The 20268-nt window shown below is 41.6% G+C and overlaps 1 protein-coding gene across 16 annotated transcripts in view; it reads left to right on the plus strand.

The window, feature by feature from the left end:
- ZMIZ1 (zinc finger MIZ-type containing 1) overlaps window positions 1-20268 on the plus strand; it is a 563555-nt gene that overhangs the window by 213914 nt on the left and 329373 nt on the right. Inside the window, exon 1 of one of the 16 annotated variants that reach the window (XM_075000057.1) lies at window positions 10261-10293. The exons of the other annotated variants lie outside the window; for them this stretch is intronic. The gene's annotated coding sequence lies outside the window, so the exon portion shown is untranslated. Of the gene's footprint in view, window positions 1-10260; window positions 10294-20268 lie in introns of those variants that run through there. 16 annotated transcript variants of the gene reach the window in all.

Here is a 20268-nt window from a genome sequence, read left to right on the forward strand (position 1 = left end):
GAACAGTTTTCAAGTACATAACAGGTACTCACAAGGAGGAAGGTAAAAAATTGTTCTCCCTAATTTCTAAGTGTAGAATGGTAACTTAGTCCTGCCTTGTTTTCCTGCCTTGGACTAGATGATCTACTGAGGACCTTTCCATTCCTTTACTTCTGTGATTCTTTGTCCACAGATGACGGGTGAGGTCGAGGTTAGAAAGACAGAAAATGGCACAGTGAGATAAAGGAACCTGGATAAGACCCACCCCTCCAAGCAGATGTCAAGCCCTGAAAGAGGCTTTCCAGGGCTTTTGTCCTGAGTGGGAATAGGCCAGAACAGACTTGAGGTCAACTAAGTAGCTCTGACCAATACCAAACAAAGCAGGGATGGAAGTGATATTAAGTCTTCACAACTGCAGAGCTGGGTGATTACTAGCCTGAGGGGAAGAGAAATCTGAGCTCTAACCCACACCACTAGCTGTACCAGCTAGTTTAGGGTGAAAGTACTACTGAATTTGGATGAGCAGTATTTTTGTGGGGACAAAAGGGAGGTTAGGTGTAACCCCCAGATATATCTTGGGCTGATTTGGCAGCAAAGACTTAATTTGGGAGAATGTCTGACTATGACAGCCTGCCTAAAATCAGAGTGGATAAAAACCAATGATTAATAAAAAAAAAAAAAAAATGTGTATTTTTTTATTAATGTGCATTTTTTAAAAAAGCATTAATAAAATAGTAAATTTCTTATTTAAAAACAATAGTACAATTAAAGCTCATCACAAACATGCTACCCATACACTTACAATCTCATAAAAATGAGTTAAACGCTCTAGTCCGTTTAGCCTAACTACTAGTTCTTCCTTCTTAACAGTTCTGGGCTTTCAATTTCTGTTTCTCAGCATACTAAAAAGAAACATGCAAAGAAAGACACAAGCTGTGTGGGATTGTTTTTTTCTGTGTTTAAATGGTAGCGGACCGGGGCCAAGCACAGTAGAAGAGTTAAGAGTTATCTTAAGACAGAGACAATATACAGGACGGGATGGAGGCTGTATAGAAAGGAACAGTGGAAAGGAATAGAAAGAAAAGGGGAAGATGCTATTCAGCACACACAAAGCTTTCTATATTTCTCCATGTTTTGCCCCAGAAAACCTGTTACAGCTTTTAGGTGTAAGAGAGACCCTTACTAGGAATATTTTGAAGAAATGCGCTCCCTGGGTAAAGAAGTAAAATGTGTCAAATATAAGCCATTCACAAAAGATTTGTAGGGCCTAGCTGCAGAATGAAACATCATAGAAGTGCTTTTTGGGAGAACATGATCTGGATGAAGATGTGGATATGGCTGGGTGGATCAACAGCTTAGTAACTTAATTCATTTTATAATACAGCTTTCTTTAAGAGCCAATAAGGCTCTGTGCCTTTTAGTGTAAGTGTGATTTGACAGGTAAATTTCAAAGCTGTTTGCTGTGTTGGATGTTGCTGGGGGAGGGAGAGGGGGGAGGTTTATCTTAATCCTTATGGCTTGTTTAATTAGTTAATTTGGTTTAGAACAGGGGTGGCCAACATGTGTCCCACAGGCCAGAATCTGGCTCACAAAGCCTTTTCATCAAGCCCGCGAAGCTGGCAGTGGCACCATTTCATCCAAGATGGCAAAGTAAGTGTGAGATGTGGGGTTGGCGACCTGCAGCTCCAGACCCTCATGTGGCTCTTTAAGAAGCCATTTGCAGCTCCAGATGCTGTCGCCACTGACTCCTCCTCTGGCTCACTGCCCTGCTGCCCGGAAAGAATGAAACTAAATGTAATTGGTTTAATGGCTGGCAGGGCAGCAGGAGGGATCCAGCCATTAAACCAATTACATTTAGGTCCCTTGTGTCAGTGTGGCAGGGCAAGAAGCTGCCTGCGCTATAGGTGGGGGAAGGGAGTAGGAGAGCTAGGAGGGGAGCCGTGCAACTGCAACGAGAAGGAGGCAGCAGCCGCCATGAAGGAGCAGCGACGTGGTAGGTTAATCCTGGCTTTGGGGCTGAGAGGGGTTAAGCCTGGGGGTGGGTTTGGGGCTGTGGGGGTTAAATGTTTGAATGGAAGGGTTTAAGCTTGGGGTTTCAAGGGGGGCAGGTTTGGGGCTGTTTTGTATTCAGCCCCCAGAACATGTAAAAAAATTGCCATGTTGTCTCCAATGAAAAAAGAATGGCCACCCCTAGTTTGGACTCCATCGCTCAAGCATACAATACAAAAAGCTGCAGTAAGAGAAATCTAGAGTTGTCAATTGCCACTGCGTGCCATTTTCTTATAATACATAAGAACATAATGGCCACAGACCATAATAAGTCTATTCTGTATTTAACTTCTGCAGAGCTCAGCTTTTCCGAGGGAACCACATTCTGTACATGGTTTCTCAAAAAACAGACATGCCAGTAAGTTCAGTGGGACTACTCAAAAGTAAAGTGCACTCTAACTTCTGGTGACTTGATTTAAATCATTGCTTTTTTTTTTTTTGGCAATTTAAATCAATGATTTAAATTGTCTTGATTTAAACCAATCCACCTTGGCTGAAATCTTTTGTTCTTTCCGTAGAAGAGGGGACAGCATTGTGAGTAGCATTCCCACCTGTGCCCTTTCAGTGTGCTTCAATCCCCAATGTGACAGACCCCACTATGAGTAATGGAGTGTTTCCGTTCTTGAGTCCTTTGCCATTTGTGTCGGTGGTTTCGGGGTGGTCACATGAGCCGTAGGGGCTGGACTGAGAGGCACACGTTGTTTGAGATTGGCCTTACAGCAGGCACCAAATGCTAACTACTTCGGGTTGCTAACTTCCAGTACTACAATAGAACTGAATCTGAAAGAAGTGCAGTCGGTGGGGACTGGAGGCTGAAATTTCTGTTGCTGGATAAAGGCTTGTAGTTGTATGTACTAAAGCAGTGCCTGTGCAGAAGTTTCTCTGAAGAGTTTGTGGCAGAAAAAAATGACTTAATGCTGTTGAGAGTGCTTTCATATGTATGTTTTAAAAACTAACGACAACAGGCTGAGTCACTGACACGTGAAGAAGTGTTTTGACTAGATATTCTTTGAATTTAGATATAGGACAGCATTTCATCTAATATGCTTCCAAGGCAGGTTTTATTTTATTTTATTTTACCTTTTTAACAGACTGAGCCCCTGACAGTCTTAACAGCAGATAACAGTGGTTAGATTGTTGGGGAAGTAAGTGTGTTGCAAAGGCGTATCAATATTTTAAATACGGTTCATAAAAAATTGCAAGGCATAATCCTATTGAATGAGATACGAGGAGCTTGAAAAACTCTGCTCAATAAACTGATACATTCTTCAGGAAATTGATGATATTTCAAAAGCTGTTTCACCAGATAGCAATCATTGGCTTAGCTTCCCAAAATGCACATGGAGTTGGAGCATTGAGAGAGGCCTGTATCCGCTTGTAATGGGGCCTGCTTTGTATTCAGAATTCTGCGCTTATCTTGTCGGGCGTGCTGACACGCGACAAAACTGATAAAAACAGTTTCCACCAGCAGTGGTTTCTTGTGACCTTAAACATCCTTTAGTTTATATATATAATATTCATTCAAAAGACTTGATGCCTCCCCTCCCTTTTTTTTTTTTTTGAAGGATCAAGCATACTGTGTTTAAAAAAAAAAAAAAAAAAAAAAAGCTCTTGTAATCAAAAGATAAGGATATAAAATCAACACCCAAACTGCAAATCACTTCTTCTATACATCCAAAAATTTAGATAATTTGAATCTGTTCTTTATGGTCATCTGCCTACGGAGAGCCTGCATAAAGTCCTTCTATGCAAGTAAGAAAGCAGTAGCCTAATGTTTCTAGAATCTGGCTCTCTTGTTGTTAGTCTCAGCTAGGGCTACATCTATACGACCAAGGAAGATTGACCTGCTAAGGGGTTTTGTTTCACATATGTGAAACGGCACTTTCTGGGGTCAGAGCTGACCCCAGATCTTCTCATGAGCAACAGGATTAAGGAAGGTCAATGGGAGAAATACTCCCATCCACCTTCTTCCATGTAGACAGTCATTGAAGTTGGTCACTGATAAATCAATTTTAGCTACGCAATTGGCATAGCTAAAATTGTATATCAGCAGTTGACTGCTATGACTAGTGTAGACATAACATAGGCATTTTTTTCCTTTGTCCTTACAAATGTGGGAATGAAGAGATCTCCAATTAACACAACAGTATTTAGAATTTGTACATTTACCTACATGCAAAGAGCACTTTAGGTGCATTGTTTTTCAACACTGGACTAGAGTGACCTTGTTTGTCCTGTGTAATTTAAGTTGTAATCGTATCTCTGTGAAATCATGAATCCTTAGGGCAGTTCTGTTACAGTGAAAATGACCCTAGAAAAGTGTGTTTCTTCAATCTTACCTTTTTTGGACCATCTTGACAACTCTAGTTCCAGCGGCCAGAAGTGGGGGAAGCTCTGGAACTATGAATGCTCTGGGGTAAAACTTGGGTCTTTACCATAAGCATGGAGAGCTGCCAATATTGATTGGTCAGTGTGTTTGTGCAGGTTCCTATTTGTCTCTGCCAAATGCTGTTGACATTCAGTGCACTGAGCAGCCTAGGCAGGTGTTGTCCTTCTGTGCCAAGGCACTGGAACTATGATCAAAAATGGGTGTGAGGTTTTCTAGAGGAAAAGGAATGTTGGAGGAGTATTAGGGCCGAGATGGCTTAGCCATTAGTGCAAGGGGAATAGTATGGCCGAGAGCCACATTGGGGTGTGTGTGTGTGTGATGGTGTGGCTTAACCATTATGTCACGGTGGCTGGAATGGGGCTTAGTCATCACTGGAGTAGGGGAGCAGGTTGCTGAAACGATGTGTCCAGTGTGGTTTTCATGTCATCACTACTAACTGGCACTTGGTTGAATTCTCCTGTCTTAAACTAAGAGTGGCTCTTTATTTCATGCTGTATTTTTAATAGAGGCTCTTGCTATGGTTGCCAGCTCGCCAGGGTTGCCCTAGAGTATCCAGGCATTAAAGATTATCCTTCAATTAAAGATGATGTCATGTGATGAGACCTCCAAGAACACATTGAACCAAGAAGTGGCAGCTCTGGGCTGTGAATGACAGAGGCCCTGAAAACAAACTGCTTCAGTCATCTAGAGGAGAGAACAATCTCTCTGATTCCTGATGACTCTGATCAGAATTGTTAGGCTACGGTTACGCTACTGCGCTCTGTTGACAGAAGTCCCTGTTGGAAGAGTTTTCCTGACAAAACTTCTGTCGACAGAGTGTGGACCCCCATAAAAGCCAACCAGGAGAGCACTCCACTCTGACAATAGAGCAGACAGCACTGCCCATGGTTCTGGATGCCCTGTCTGTCAAGAGAAGGCCCCCCCCAGAGCGTCCACACAGCAGTGTTATGCCTCATGTCTGAGAGGCTGAAAGCGACCAGAGAAAGTGGTGAGTTTTGTACACAAACTGTCAAGAAAACACACATTTAGTGTAAACGTTCCACCAGCTTTGTTGACAAAACCGTGTTTTGTTGGCAAAACTTGCTAGTGTAACCATAGCCTTACTGTTTTTCAAAGTCAGTAACACTGCAAGGGCCACCGTGTCAGCTGAGGAAGAGGCAACACCAGCTTTACTATTGTTTCTTTTGTGAGTGAAGTGCAGTGTTTTGTGTTGCCAGCATTGGCACTGCGTCCGTCCTTTTTTGTTTTCCTCTTGCCCATCCCCACATCCCCTGCTAGCCCTGCTTTTTGCAGGAACCTTGGCTTACTGCTTGTGGGGTGGCAGTAGCAGCTGCTCTTTCTGTCCTGTAATTCTTCCATCTTGGTCACAGGGGACTAGAAAGGAAAAGACTGTCTGTCTCAGCAGCAGTCCACCAGCTGCCAGTGCAATGGAAAATGCACAAATTTGCAAAATGCAGCTTTTAATTTTGCTTTGCAGTCAGAATGAAAAACTAGAACGCACCACCACTGCCATCACTGATTGATTAATAAAAATCTACATGCTTTTTGCCAGTGTTCAAACCTTGGCAGAGGAGTACTTGGAAAGTGCTGTAAATGAAGGGACAGAAGGATTGTACTGACTTTCAGAGAGCATTATTAACAATGATATGCTGTATCTGAGTATACAGTACATAAAATGAAGACGTTGAAGGATACAAAAAAGCAATTGATGAATAAATGTAAGACAGTGACTCCGTTGTTGGTTTTGCATTCACATTATTACTTTTTTTCTAGTGTTCAGGCAAAAACTGTTTGTTTTTCATATAACTGTTAGTGAATGTGAAAGATCTACAAATTTTAACACAAATTATTCTTCTGAACATTCATAATAGAAGTATGTTATTTGCTTTTCTTCCTTAGTTGATCGTGAGCTGAGAGAGCAGCATAAATACCATTATAGTAGAGATGAGCAGGTCACAAATAACACGTATGCTAAATTTTGTTCCTATAAACTCTTTTGGTGAATATTTATAATACCATTATTCTTTTGTAAACAATCAGCAAAATATCAGCTAAATTTGTCAAAGTATGTATTTCCAACAAATAGTTTGACACAGGACATAGGGAATAGTTCAGAAGACAGTAACAGTAAAGGAAAAAATCTTCATCTATAGAAATCATGACTGAGGTTATGGAATATCCAGCTGAAGTCCGAAGGTAAAGTACAGGGCCATGGGATCTAGTTTTACCAGTCAATTTTACCGCTAATGTCCCTGGCAAACTATTACTGTAGCTGTTTCTCTTTAAATACCCTTAAGTCTTTAATCTCGAAGGTCACTGGCACTTCAGTGCCTAAAGAACAGCACAGTGACATGTTTATGCGAGAATTTCCAGATATGAAGAAGTGGGTCTGTCCCATGAAAGCTCATCACCTGATAAATTATTTTGTTAGTCTTTAACATGCTACATGACTGCTTTTTTTCTTTTATGTCTCTGCCAAGTTGACATGGGGAGTTGGAGACAGTTGGCTTACGGGATTCTCCTGGTAGGAGGAGAATTTTTCGGGTAGCTAGCAGTTGCCTCTCTTGCAATTGGTTTCACTGGGTGTAGCCGGCTGGGTTCTCTTATGATGGAATGAGGAAAGCCAGCTCCCTTGCTTCCTGGTCTCCTGCTTTTGGTTGTATACCTGGGATGTCAATGCTGATACCAGGTACAGGCTGCTTGTCTCCAGCATGTGCTATTGAACTACCCCAAATTTAAGCAATAACGCAAATCTAATGTTGATCAAGTAACCACGCTTTACCATTCCATTAAACAGCTGAGAGCATGTGTGCCAGGTTGCTGGTTACAATTATAAAAGATGGCCTCAGGTGTAAATAGCCCTGGGATTTTGTGGCATGGACCCACCTTCACCAGTAAGGGTGAAAGGCTGGTGTCTTGAGGTTCCCATTAAAAGGATTGGTCCTTATTTTTCTGTAATAGCATAAGGAATATGTTGTATTGTTTAGAATAGTTTAGAGGGTGAATCAGGCAAATTTAACACAACGGTCCTCTCCTCCCCATCCTCTCTCCTCTTTCCTGTGTTGGAAGTTCTTTTTTACTAGCTTTTAAATTGCAGCCTGGGGTACATTGTATCTTGCCCCAAAACAAGAAATTTGTTACAGGCTGACCCTTTATTCCTTTATCAGTTCAAGGTATGAGTGGAGTATTGCTTATACTTATAGACAGAGAAGCTCAGACCTTCAAATCTTTGTCTTACTATGTAGATTCTATGTAATTTTTGGCTTTTTGGGAGGAAGAGGGAGGCAAGGATGAAGAGGGAGTGTTTTGCTCAAAAATGCCTTTGTTTTTATAAAAAAAAAAGTGAAATATTTGAGTTTGATTAAAATGATGATTAGTTCTGCCATCATGTGAGACATAAATGTCATTTGGCAGAAGACCGTTTTTTTGTGTGGTTAAATACAATGCTTTCACCACGCAACACACAGAGGAAAGGATAGAAATTATCAACACACAAGACACCAAACAAAAGGTTAACTAACAGTGTGAGACAGTAACTGGGAGTAGTGGGTGAAAGATACAAGACTGTACATAACCTATCTTTCAAAGGATCAGAAAATTGACTGTTTAAAAAAAGTCAGTTGAGCCGTAGGCTGTAAAGATCATTAAGAACACATTTTAAAACTTCAATGATAGCAATATCGATTTAGACTTGGAAGGATAGTGTCTGACTTTTCTTTGCATTTTATTATATGTCTGTTTCTAAGGTTTGCTTAACTTTATAAGGATAAGCAAATGGAACTCCTTTTTTCCTTAAATCTTTTAATTACTCCTTTTATTGCACCTCATCCACCTTTTATACTGCTCCCTGAGCTCTGCCAGGAACTCTTTGGAAGATTACATCTCCTTGACTGTATTCTTTCCTTAACAAATAACATATAATGAGACATTTAACTAAAATACTGACCAGTCAAATCTACAGCTGCAGATTCCTAAATAATACAGATTATTTTAGAACTATTAACCAATTCCCTGTTACAGTAAGCACAGACTGCTGCCCCTCTACTTTGGAAGGGAAAGTCTTTAATGAAAAGAACATCATTACATTCTGCAGAGCAAACAAGATGGACATAATTCTTCCCTTGTGAGGCTCTGGTCAATCTGTGCTGCTGTTTGCCCAGTAATTGCATTAGTGTCATTAGGGGGGCAGTACTCACCTGAGAATAAATAAAGACCTGGCCATTGTGGAGATACGGTGTGATTGGACATGAACCAAGTCAGTCAAGTCATTCGTGTAAGGGTAATTTTCCATGATTTCTCTGGGCTGTGACTTCTGACATATGAGGGCAAATTCCCATTTACACGTATGTAGATAGAGTCAAACATTCCATATGTAGGAAAGAGGGCTTCACACTTGGGAGATTATCACCATCTCCCCGTTGCCCACACATACACACACTCCACATAGGCCTGTTCTCTTAAGGAGACTGCCCATGGCCTCTCTGTGTCATGTCTCCACTCCTGGACAATTCTTCAGTGTCATGCCCTTCTCTCTGTCACATCTCCTTGTTTGGGAAAAGAGGCAGAGAAACAGAGTAGGGAATGGTGGAAAGAAGAAAAAAATGAGCCCTGGCCACAAAGGAAGGTGGGACTCCCAAAGCTACTTCATATTACATAGGCTGTAGAGAGGGCCTCAGAGATACCATTAAATATCCCCTTACCGAGTTCATATTCCAAAACCAGCAGCTTTGGGCCAGTGCATGAACCTGAATATAATCAGCCCACCCTAGTTTCACTGCCAGATTTGGTGTGGTAAGCAACTAGCATCAACCACACAAAGTGAACTAGTCTTTTAAAAGTGTAGTGCAAGTAATCATTGATTCAAAAACCGGGCATGACTGTGTCACAGCAATTTATCGTCAGAGACGTGAGAACCAGGTGTTTTCTTTACAGTTTTGAGATCTACAGTCTAGAATAGTGCACAATAATCAATAACATCAAAATCTGATTCTCATTATGTTCTAAGTATATATTTGTTATAATATTATGACCAGAAAAAATACCTATTTCTGTATCTGTAGCTCAGTATACAGTCAGTAAGGCAGGCTAAATCATGTCACTGCTGAATATGTCATGGCAATCATGAGTAAAGGTACTATTGGTATAATTATATGTGAAAAATTGTGCTCTTGTATGTCAAAATGCAACTTAGAAATTAACTCACATGTAAACTCGTCTGAATAAAGTTCCCCAACCCAGCTTCAATTTGAAAAATTTTCCAAGAAATTTTCCTCATTCAGATTCTTCAAATTTTTATTACAGCTGAATGCTCTTTTCACAATTCCCATTGGATTCACATCAAAGGCAGAATTTGGGTTTTGAAAATACAGCCTTCTTGTAAAATTCGAACACGCACATCTCTTTTCGGTGGCACGCAAAGTGGAATGTTTTGAGATCCAAGTACTGGGAGATTAGGACTGGAAAGAGAAAGTCTTACAAGACTCCCTTACTCTTATAATGTGGGCGTACAATGAAATATTTGGGATCCCATTGAACCAGGCTGCACTAGATGTTGAACATCGTACTTCATCAGCTAGAAAATTGTTCTGCAATGGGAATAATCAGACCTTTAAAAAGACGTATTCCACAGGATCTCTCTTGTGGCATGGAGGGAAAGATACAGGCAGCAGAATAAGTAAGTAAAGTTCTAAGCATGCTGAGCATATGACTTGGGATGATATTGCCCCTCTTTTTCCTCAGTGAGAGCAACACCAGATTAAGAGCTGGAGGATAATCTTTCACTCTAAACTGTTTTCCTGCAATCGTGGAGGCTACACAGTATCAAATCTGTAATGGGGAAAGCTGTCCCGGGTGTCTTGCTTTGTTTGCAGACACAGGTATGATTTCATAGTACAAACATTTGCTCTGTTAATTGTAATTATGCCTAATCCTCCATTTTGCTTAATGGCAAAACATTTCAGTGCATGTGTATGTGTGCAAAAAGCGAAGACTTTCAGATGAAGGGAATCTCCACGCATATAGGCTACCCAAAAATAATTACTGAAGTACCTAGACAAGCAATACTTGGAATTGCTGAGACGTGCAGTTTAAATGAAGTTGCTGTGTGGTTCTTTCCTGCGTCAATAGAATGTGTTTTATCATGCAATTTTATGGGAAGGCAGTAATGCTAAACGTTGACTGAAATCAAACATACATCTGTCTGTCTGTCCATCCATCTGTGTCTAAGGCTGGAAAAAGAGCAGTGTGGTTGTTCCAGGGGTTAGGAGGCTATCACTTGTTTCTTGCTGTGCAGTGGCTTACTTATTGGGGTCCAAGTTTTCCCAAGCTGTAAAAATTTTAAGTGCTTTTAGATCTTTGGATGAAAGCTGCTTTTTGTACAAAGTGTTATCTCCCCTTCTGCCCCTATTTCCACCCCCAACTGCAAGCTGCAGCATACAATTTTCTAGGCCTCACAGTATTTATTGTACTTATAGTACCCTGTGAGGTAGGAAAGTGCTATTATCCCCATTTTGCAGATGATCAGCTGAGGCACAGAGAGACCAACTTGCCCACAGGTTACATACGAAGTCTGTTGTCAAACAGGGAGTTGAATTTACATCTCTGAAGTCTCAGGGAAGCATCCTAACCAGTAGACCAAACTTTTTCTCTAGAGATTGGGTGTGGCTATCTTACATATAAAAAACCTGCAGGAGAAAATGCAAAAACTGCCACTCACTTATCTAGGCATGCCAATTAAATTGTGCCTCAGTTTCCACATTTGTAAAATATGATAATATTTTACCAAGTTAATATGAGATGTAGTATGTATTAAAGCACTTCGGAGGTGAAAGATGATGTACTCAGAGGGATAAATTCAATTCTGATGCACACAACTCTCTTTGCTTCAAGGAATTGAAGCGTATATGATTCTGGACCTTTGGATAATTTAATCATGGTTAGATTCTGAATGAAACATGCAGGCTCTACATCTTGGTAAGGAACCAAGTAAAATGAGAATTCATGTGGTTAAAAACAACTGTATATGAAATGAGCTAATTCCTATATGTTTTCTCTTCTCGCCTCCTTCAGTCCATCAGATGAATGTCAAATTAGCTCAGTGACTGTTATCAAACCTCTTTCCTGTTACCCTCAGATAATTTTGTATGACTTAGAGAGGGAATGCCAGGCATAACCTTATTCCTTCTGGGGACTGGAGCTGCATTTGCTGAATTTCTGTGCTGGTAAATATCTCTTCCCACGCCGCCCCCCCCACCCCTCGTGTTCTGTATGGAAAAGTGGGTGGGTGGCAATTTAAGTGATAAGCAAAGGCAGGCACAGAAGGAGGACATTAGTTTTGCTCATGCTTCTTATTGCTTGAGTTCTCCCTGAAATGTTACTGAGAGAAGATTAGCAACAGTAAATATCTCAAGACAAAGGATTTGTCAGATAGTATGATTTTAGGGTCATACATGATTTCTTTTGTCTTTTGAACGTAACCTTGTGGATTTATTCAAGGAGTTTAACTCTCATCTGGCAGCAACCCAAATTCAAGAACCTTACCTCCAGTCTGTCCACATCACCTCAGAGATGTTAACTGCATGGTTTCATTGGAAGCATTTGTATTTTCAGCAGCAGGGAGAACACAAGTAATCACCATTTAACATCACCCACCTTGCATCCCTGCCAGAAGGAATCATAGAATCATAGAACACTAGGACCGGAAGGGGCCTCAAGAGGCCATCGAGTCCAGTCCCCTGCCCCAACGGCAGGACCGACCACTATCTACACCATCCCTGATAGACATCTATCTAATCTGTTCTTAAATATCTCCAGCGAGGGAGATTCCACAACATCCCTTGGTAACTTATTCCAGTACTTGACCACCCTGACAGTTAGGAACTTTTTCCTAATGTCCAACCTAAACTTCCCTTGCTGCAGCTTAAGTCCATTGCCTCTTGTTCTCTCCTCAGAGGCCAAGAAGAACAAGTTTTCTCCCTCCTCCTTATGACACCCTTTAAGATGTCTGAAAACCGCTATCATGTCCCCCCTCAATCTTCTTTTTTCCAAGCTAAACAAGCCCAATTCTTTCAGCCTTTCTTCATAAGTCATGTTCTCCAGACCTTTTATCATTCTAGTTGCTCTTCTCTGGACCTTCTCTAATTTCTCCACATCTTTCTTGAATTGGGGTGCCCAGAACTGGACACAATTTTCCAGCTGAGGCCTAACCAGCGCAGAGTAGAGCGGTAGAATGTTTTCTCGTGTCTTGTTCACAACACACCTGCTAATGCATCCCAGAATCATGTTTGGTTTTTTTGCAACAGCATCACACTGTTGACTCATATTTAACTTGTGATCTACTAGAACCCCTAGATCCCTTTCTGCTGTACTCCTCCCTAGGCAGTCTTTTCCCATTCTGTATGTGTGAAACAGATTATTCCTTCCTAAGTGCAGCACCTTACATTTATCTTTATTAAACTTCATCCTGTTTACTTCAGACCATTTCTCCAATTTATCTAGATAATGCTGAATTATGACCCTATCCTCCAAGGTAGTTGCAACTCCTCCCAGCTTGGTATCATCTGCAAACTTAATAAGCGTACTTTCTATGCCAATATCCAAATCATTAATGAAGATATTGAACAGAACTGGTCCCAAAACAGACCCCTGCGGAACCCCACTTGTTATGCTTTTCCAGCAGGATTGAGCACCATTAACAACTACTCTCGGGGTACGATTAGCCAGCCAGTTATGCACCCACCTTATTGCAGCCCCATTTAAGTTGGACTTGCCTAGTTTGTCGATAAGAATATTATGCGAGACCGTATCAAATGCTTTACTAAAGTCTAGGTATACCACATCCACTGCTTCTCCCTTATCTACGAGTCTCGTTATCGTGTCAAAAAAAGCTATCAGGTTGGTTTGACATGATTTGTTTTTTACAAAACCATGCTGGCTGTTCCCTATCACTTTACTACCAGGAATTTACTTTACTACCACTTTATTACCAGGAGTGCTCTGGTAATTCCTTCTTCAAGCTTTAGTGAAGCAATAGGGTCTAGTGATGATGCGCTCGCGTCAGAGTCGGGGAGAGGAGTTCCTCTTTGAGTAGTGTTCTCTTGGGTGTTCCACTTCAGGTGAGTAGGCACCTTTCAGGTGGAGATTTTTTGGAGTAGTGCCATTCAGCTGCTCTGTGCTTCATATTTTGGGCTGCACAGCAAACAGTCCTCAGTCCTTTTTCAGCCTGAGATGGAGTGTCTGCTAACGACACTTTCTACTTCATAGCTATAGCCTCAAATTCTGATGTTAACTTTTTGATTGTTAATCTAGTTTAGGTTATCTTGATTTATTTCTGATTTTATTTTGAGAGACTCCATTTTCATGCCCCCCTGCCTCCAGCCACCATTTGGAGGAGTTTTGTTCCAGGGTCCTCGTCAGCTGGTATGTTGGGATTCAGAGGCTGTCTTAACTGTTTGGAGGTTATCCTTGTCAGCAGTGAGCATTCCTCCCATATCCACTGTCTGGGTGACACCCGCTTCCCAGAACAGAGAACATCTGCTCAGCTTTTGAAAGCAGATCCCCCAAGAACTGGAAGATGGGTCCTCCTGATGGTACGCTCTTTCTGACCAGGCCCCATCCAGGCCCAGATGTTGACTTCTAAGCAAACACAGTAGATCTTCATTGAGGAAGAGCTCTGATACTTCTCTTAGACTGTCCAGCTGGACGGGTTCTTTGTCTCCCTTCAGTGAAGCCTTTGTTACTGTCAAAATAAAAGACTTCATGTTCCAGAAAGGCTGCTGTTGATGCTGCAGGTGTTTCTAGTATTCGAGGCTCATCAAGGTCCTTGAGCTCCACAAAGACTGACGCTATTGTGCATTCCTCAGTGCTGATGTAATTAATGTTACTATCTAAGCAAAACTGTTCCAGCAAAGATCTGAAATACTTTTTTTTTTTTTTTTAAGTGTGCATTTTCCTTGGACTTTTTGCTACCGATTCCAGTACCCAGGCTGGTTGAGAACATAGTTTAGACAAATTGGTGTCTGACCCTCACTGGGTTTTAGACTTTCTCAGTTGATGGAATGACCTTTCTGAGGTCAGTTCCTGAGTCCTTGTCACCCAACCTATGCCTACAATTAGCCTCACGTCAAATCCAGCATAGAATGGGGACTCACCTTGGGTCTCCCACCATTCAGGGAAAATGGCTGCCTCAAGTGTGTCTCCTTCCTATCAGCCTACAAGAATTGTGAGCAACCAGAAACTCCTCCATGCACTAATCGAGGGCAGGCCATCAATATCACTACTGACAATGTGGCCTGCATGTTCTACATAAGTTATCAGGAAGGGACAAAGTTCCCTTCCCGATGTGCTGAAGCAATAAAACTATGAAACTGATATATGGCCAATCACATTCTCATTTCAGCTTCTTATTCTCCAGGCGTATGGAGAACTATGAGCACTATTCTGAGCAGACATTTTTCTCTGGTCTTTGAGTAGAAATTGAATACTCAGATCTGCAGAGATTCCTGACGCAGACTTTTCCACATGCAGATCTCTTCCTGATAGCCTTAAAAAAGAAGTGCAAAAGGCTCTGTTCAAGTTGGTTGATCATTCCATGGGGGATGCCCTCCTCAAACCGTGAGCAAAGGATCATCTTTATCCTTCTCTTTGATTGGATTATTGACATAGGGCTTGAGTGGGAGGCAAGTCTGATATGCCTCGATTTGAGGAGTTCCGCATGATGTTCTCATAAGCAAACAAGGGAAATGTGGTGTAGATGAAATTCCCATAAGATGGGTGCGCAACTGGCTGAATGGCCCATAGCGCAAAAGTAGTGTCAGTTGTTGGCTGTCAGATTGCGAGTGTGCGGGGTGGCCCACAGTGGTCAGGGCACAGTTCAGTGTTTTCATTAATGACGTTGATTATGGAGTGGAGAGAGAAAATCTGCAGATGATACTCAGTTGGGAGAAAGGGTGTTCTAATTGCTGACACTCGCAACATGGACACAAGTGCACACCTTTGCCAGACTCTGATATAGTCTCTATAGACCAGATGCAGTTGTGGGCACAGCAGTTCTTTCTTGAGCATTGAATCTGGTTCTGAAACCCCCACTCCTCCTCCTAACAGGCGATTCCCTTAGTAAGTGGTTGGAAGTGGAGCACCTATAGGAGCACTATTGAAAGAGGAAAGGAAGAGGGTCTCGCCTTGTGCAGTAACTGGAGTTCTTTGAGATGTGTGTCCCGAGGGGTGTGTCAAGCCCTCACCTCCTTCCTCTCTGCTTTGATGTTTCCTCTGTGGGTCTTTGTGGTGGAGAAGGAATTGATGGGAGGTCTACAATGCAGCTCTATGTATCCTTAGTATGGGGCACAAATGTAGGGAGTGTGCATGGGCCAAAAATCTTCGGATCAAGGTGCACGAACTGCATGTTCCCAGAGGGACGTGCATCGCGAAGAACTCGTTACTGCACAAGATCCTTCTGTTCTCCCTTCTGCCGTTGGCATGCTGTGTGATTGCAAGCAAGCTACTTCTGTCTTGCCTCGTTAGAACCTAAGTTTTCTGGGGGCAGCAACTGTCTTGTGTTTTTTGTACAGGTTCTCTTATATCATGGTTTTGGTCTCAGTTGGGTCCCCTCAGTGCTACTGTAATATAGATGATAATAAAGGGCCTTTTTATGTCACATACTTCACACTTGGAAATGACCACCTGTTTCCCAGTAACTTCTTGTCTATAGCAGCTGAAAATAATGCTTGGGCATGTTTTAAAAACTGCTGCTTTGATTTTTAAGGGTGCTCACAAAACCTTCCCCTCTGATTGGCCGTGTACCATTGCAAGTCTCTGTGGCCAGATCTACACTAGACCTGAAAGTCGATTTTAGATACACAATTCTATGGCAATTCCACAGCTAGAACTGGTGTATCGGAAATCACCTTTTGTGACTGTCTTAACTGAGGGAGGTTGACAGGAGGGTTTCTCCCATCGACTTCCTATCGCGAGGAGTACAGGGGTTGACTGCCAACCCCAGACATGTTACCAGACGCATGAGATCAAGTGTAGTAAAGCCCTGATTGTACAGAGTTAAAGGCTGTTGCGTCAACCCAGATCCTCTGCTTTGCTGCATGAAGTAGCGACACAGTCTCCTACATACTGCTGTTTTCCTAATTTGACTTTTACCAGAGAGGAGCCTGCATGTATAATTTTAAAAGATGTTTCCATAGCCACTTGATAGCATTAAATAAATGGGGATAATTGAGTGATCTTGAAAAAAGTATTGCAAAAGTACATTAAAAATGAATGTCACTACTGTTTTCTACTAATTGAGCCAGTTTTACTGGCAGTTTCCCCTTTGACTGGTGGTTAGTACATGGAGCTGACTTGGAGGCACAATGAAGGCATTCTCCGTGGAAGGCAGCCACTCAGCGAGAGGCCGCTAGCCAGTCATAACTTTTACCTGCATTCACATAAATGTCATAGCAACCCTGCCTTTTGTTGTTTGTATGTAGTAACTGGGTTATTATACATGATCAAGCTCTGGTTCCAAGTATGGATGTTAACAATTAACCAGTAAGCATTCGTGGTGGTGGCTCTACAGGTTTGTGGGGTGGGGGGGCACTTCCAGCTCTTTCTCTTCTTCCCTTGCCCCAGGAGACCACCTGAACTCCCCCGACTTCTTCCCCACCCTTATTTAATGGGTTAACCAGTTAAACTGAAAAATAAGCAGGATTTTAAATCTCTATTTCCAAACACTTTCTTTTTTTGAGTTGCAATTTGGTGCCTATGTTGATGCCAGAGAAGAATCTTCATGGGAAAATTGCATCTCCGGATGATTGACTTGTGTCCAGGCCACTTACTTATGTTGTGCTGCAGTGGAACTGCTGAGCTGTTCTCATTTCCCCCTGGCCTGTGTAGAAAAATAGCCTGTTACATAAGTCATGTCACAATGCTTTACTAGTACCACCAATGATTTTTAGAAGTCTGCTTTCTTACCTTACCTATGTGCTTGACTTACAGTGTGTTTGGCTCATGTAGAGGTACAGTCCTGTGTTTTTTAGCATTAGCTTGAAAGGGGGCAGGGGGAAGTTTGTAACTGTTTATAGTTTCTCTGACCTCTTCCCCTAAAGAGAAGCTTTAAGAACTTGACTTAAATATTTGGAACTTTGACTACCAGTGAGAAGTTTTAGTATGTTTTTAAAAAATAAAATGAATAATCCCAGAGTTACCAACACAAACCAAAGGTGGCAAAATATAAAATTAGTTTAAAAATTATGAGATAAAATTCATTTGAGGTTCCTTTTATTTGCCTTCTGGTTTTTGAACCTTTAGAGTTTGTTTGCATAACTTATTTTTTAAATAAAGGTTCAGATTTCTGTGTAGTAATCATCACTTGCCTGCAGGAGCTGTGACTTAAGTAAATATCAGCTAATGCCTAAACTCATAATAAATCAAGCAGTTCTTCCCAGCTGTGCAATTCAGTAACTTTTGCAGATAATGACTTCTATTACTGGCCTACCGAGCTATGGTCTCAACTAGCCCTCACACTCTTTCAAATCAAAAAGCAGTCAAGTAGCACTTTAAAGACTAGCAAAATAGTGTATAGACTAGCATGGCTTCCTCTCTGTTACTACTCTTTCAAATGTACTGCATGCACAGGGAGTTCAGCTGGCCCTTCTAACAGACCCATGTGCTGGGTAAATAGCAAAGATCAGCTTTTCTTCTGGAATTTTGGGGGTACAGACTTCTGTGGGGGGAAGAATGGATTCTGTCCTCATTGTGGGAAATCTGCTTCTGAGATCTTGTTTGCATTTGGAGATTACAGCCAGTTTTGGGAGCCCCACATGGAAATGTGCAAGCTATATGGGGAGCAAATTATAGCCTTACCTGTCTGCATTGCAGTTGTAGATTGTTTCAGCTGTCTTGGGAGCTGGAACCAACGGCTATAACCAGGGCAAATCACTAGTGCAGATGAGGCATTGGATGAAGCTTCAGAATGTTTGTATGTGTTTCGATAGTGGAAGTAAAGTCTGTTTTTCATTAATTCATAGGACTCTAAGGCCAGCAGTAAGCATTGTGGTGATCTACTCTGATGTTCTGCATAACTCAGCTCATAGAACCTCATGCCTCAATTTCTGCATCGTTTAAATTTTACTTATCAATCTTTTAAGAGATCAATCACTGGATATAACAATGTCAAAAAATTAAAATGTTGCAAAGGAGCAGGAGAGGACCATTGTAGGCAGACATAAAAAGTATTAGTCAAGTGATTAAACTGTTGAATGGTGTTCAGTTTATCATCTCCCCGGGCATGGTTTTGCTAGTAGTGCTGAGGATATTGGCAAAGGTCTGTGCTGATAATTACTTCCAAAATAGAATTAAATATGAATATGTTGCTAGTGAGGTGCTAATTGGCTTACTAATAAACTATAGTTTCTTCACTTCAGATTTCCCATAACCATCAGAGACCTGTACTCAAATTGAAAAGGTGTGCTATATCTGGGCACACTGACTGGCCTGTGGGATGAAAGGATGAATGATGGTCTTGTGGTTCAGGGATTCAAGAAACCAAGTTCAATTCCTGGGCTTGCCAGCACTTTCTTGTCTGACTATGGCCACTATACTTAATGTCTCTCCACCAAAGTTCCTCCTTGTCTAAAAGGAGGTCCTCTCTTTTGATTGTTCCTGATGGTGTTATAATATGGTTTGGTCATAATAATATGGTTTGATGTAGTTATAACAATAACAGTGATGTTAAACTATGATCAGGTTATCTGTTTAGACAGGTTCTTGGTCTTCAGAAAACGCCACTACCTTATTTCTTCTAAGACCTTCCTTCAGCACTTCTATGAAACCAGATAATGTTTTCTATAACCAGACTGTGGTGGGAACAATCGAAAATGTGAAAGACAGAAATAAAAAAGTTAGCATTGTTAGTCTTGTGGATGGTGGATGACTGTTTTTTTTGAATGAATTACGTGCTTATTAAAAAGGACCAGCTCAACAGGCCAATAGAGTGAAGGCAGCTGTTTGCCCACAGAATAGGGGCAGAACTAATACTGGCTTCTCTTCATGCAGTCAGCAATGCACCCCACTCCTCTTTTGGGACAGACCACCTGTGCCGATTTGTCTGCAGTACAATAAAATTGGGGGAACCCAGTTACAACACAGTTGTTCTCTGACCTGGCCACATCATGGTTAACATGTAGTATAAATGGACAGTATCCATGTTCCATAACTGAGCCAAAACTTTGGTTGTGTCTCAGGCTCATGCTTGCATTGGAACACAGCCCCGCCATGACACTGTTCAAGGTACATGTTTAATCTTGATCCCTCTGGTTCTGATTGTGTTTTGTAGTAAAGAGAGCCCTTAAATGGGAGGAGATATCAAGAAACCTTGTTCTTTAAGTTGCTGTCCTGAGACTGCCTTTCAGGGATTCCGAAGTGGTAATGCGTTTCAGAGGTGTAGCCATATATTGATCTGGCTCAGCAAAAATAACGAAGAGTCCCACGGCACCATAAAGACTTACATATTTATTTGGGCTTAAGCTTTTGTGGGCTAGAGCCCACTTTATCAGATGCATGAAGTGGAAACTTCAGTTTGGCAGGGATATATGCAGAAGGACAAAGATTGGGAGTGTTATATTGGTATGTGGAGGACCTGTGCTAATGAGGCCAATTCAATTATGATGGATGTGGCCTACTCTTAGCAGTTGGTGAAAAGGTGACAATACCAAAAGGAAGAAAATTACTTGTTGTAGTGAGCTAGCCACTCCGAAACTCTATTTAGACCCAGTCTGACCCATGAGTTGCGTTTTCATATTAATTCCATCAGTACAGTTTTATGATGCAGTCTATATTTGAAGCCTTTATTTTTGCTCAGGTATTGC

The sequence above is a fragment of the Carettochelys insculpta genome, chromosome 7 (assembly GCF_033958435.1).
Source record: "Carettochelys insculpta isolate YL-2023 chromosome 7, ASM3395843v1, whole genome shotgun sequence".
In the NCBI taxonomy this organism is placed as follows: Eukaryota; Metazoa; Chordata; order Testudines; family Carettochelyidae; genus Carettochelys; species Carettochelys insculpta.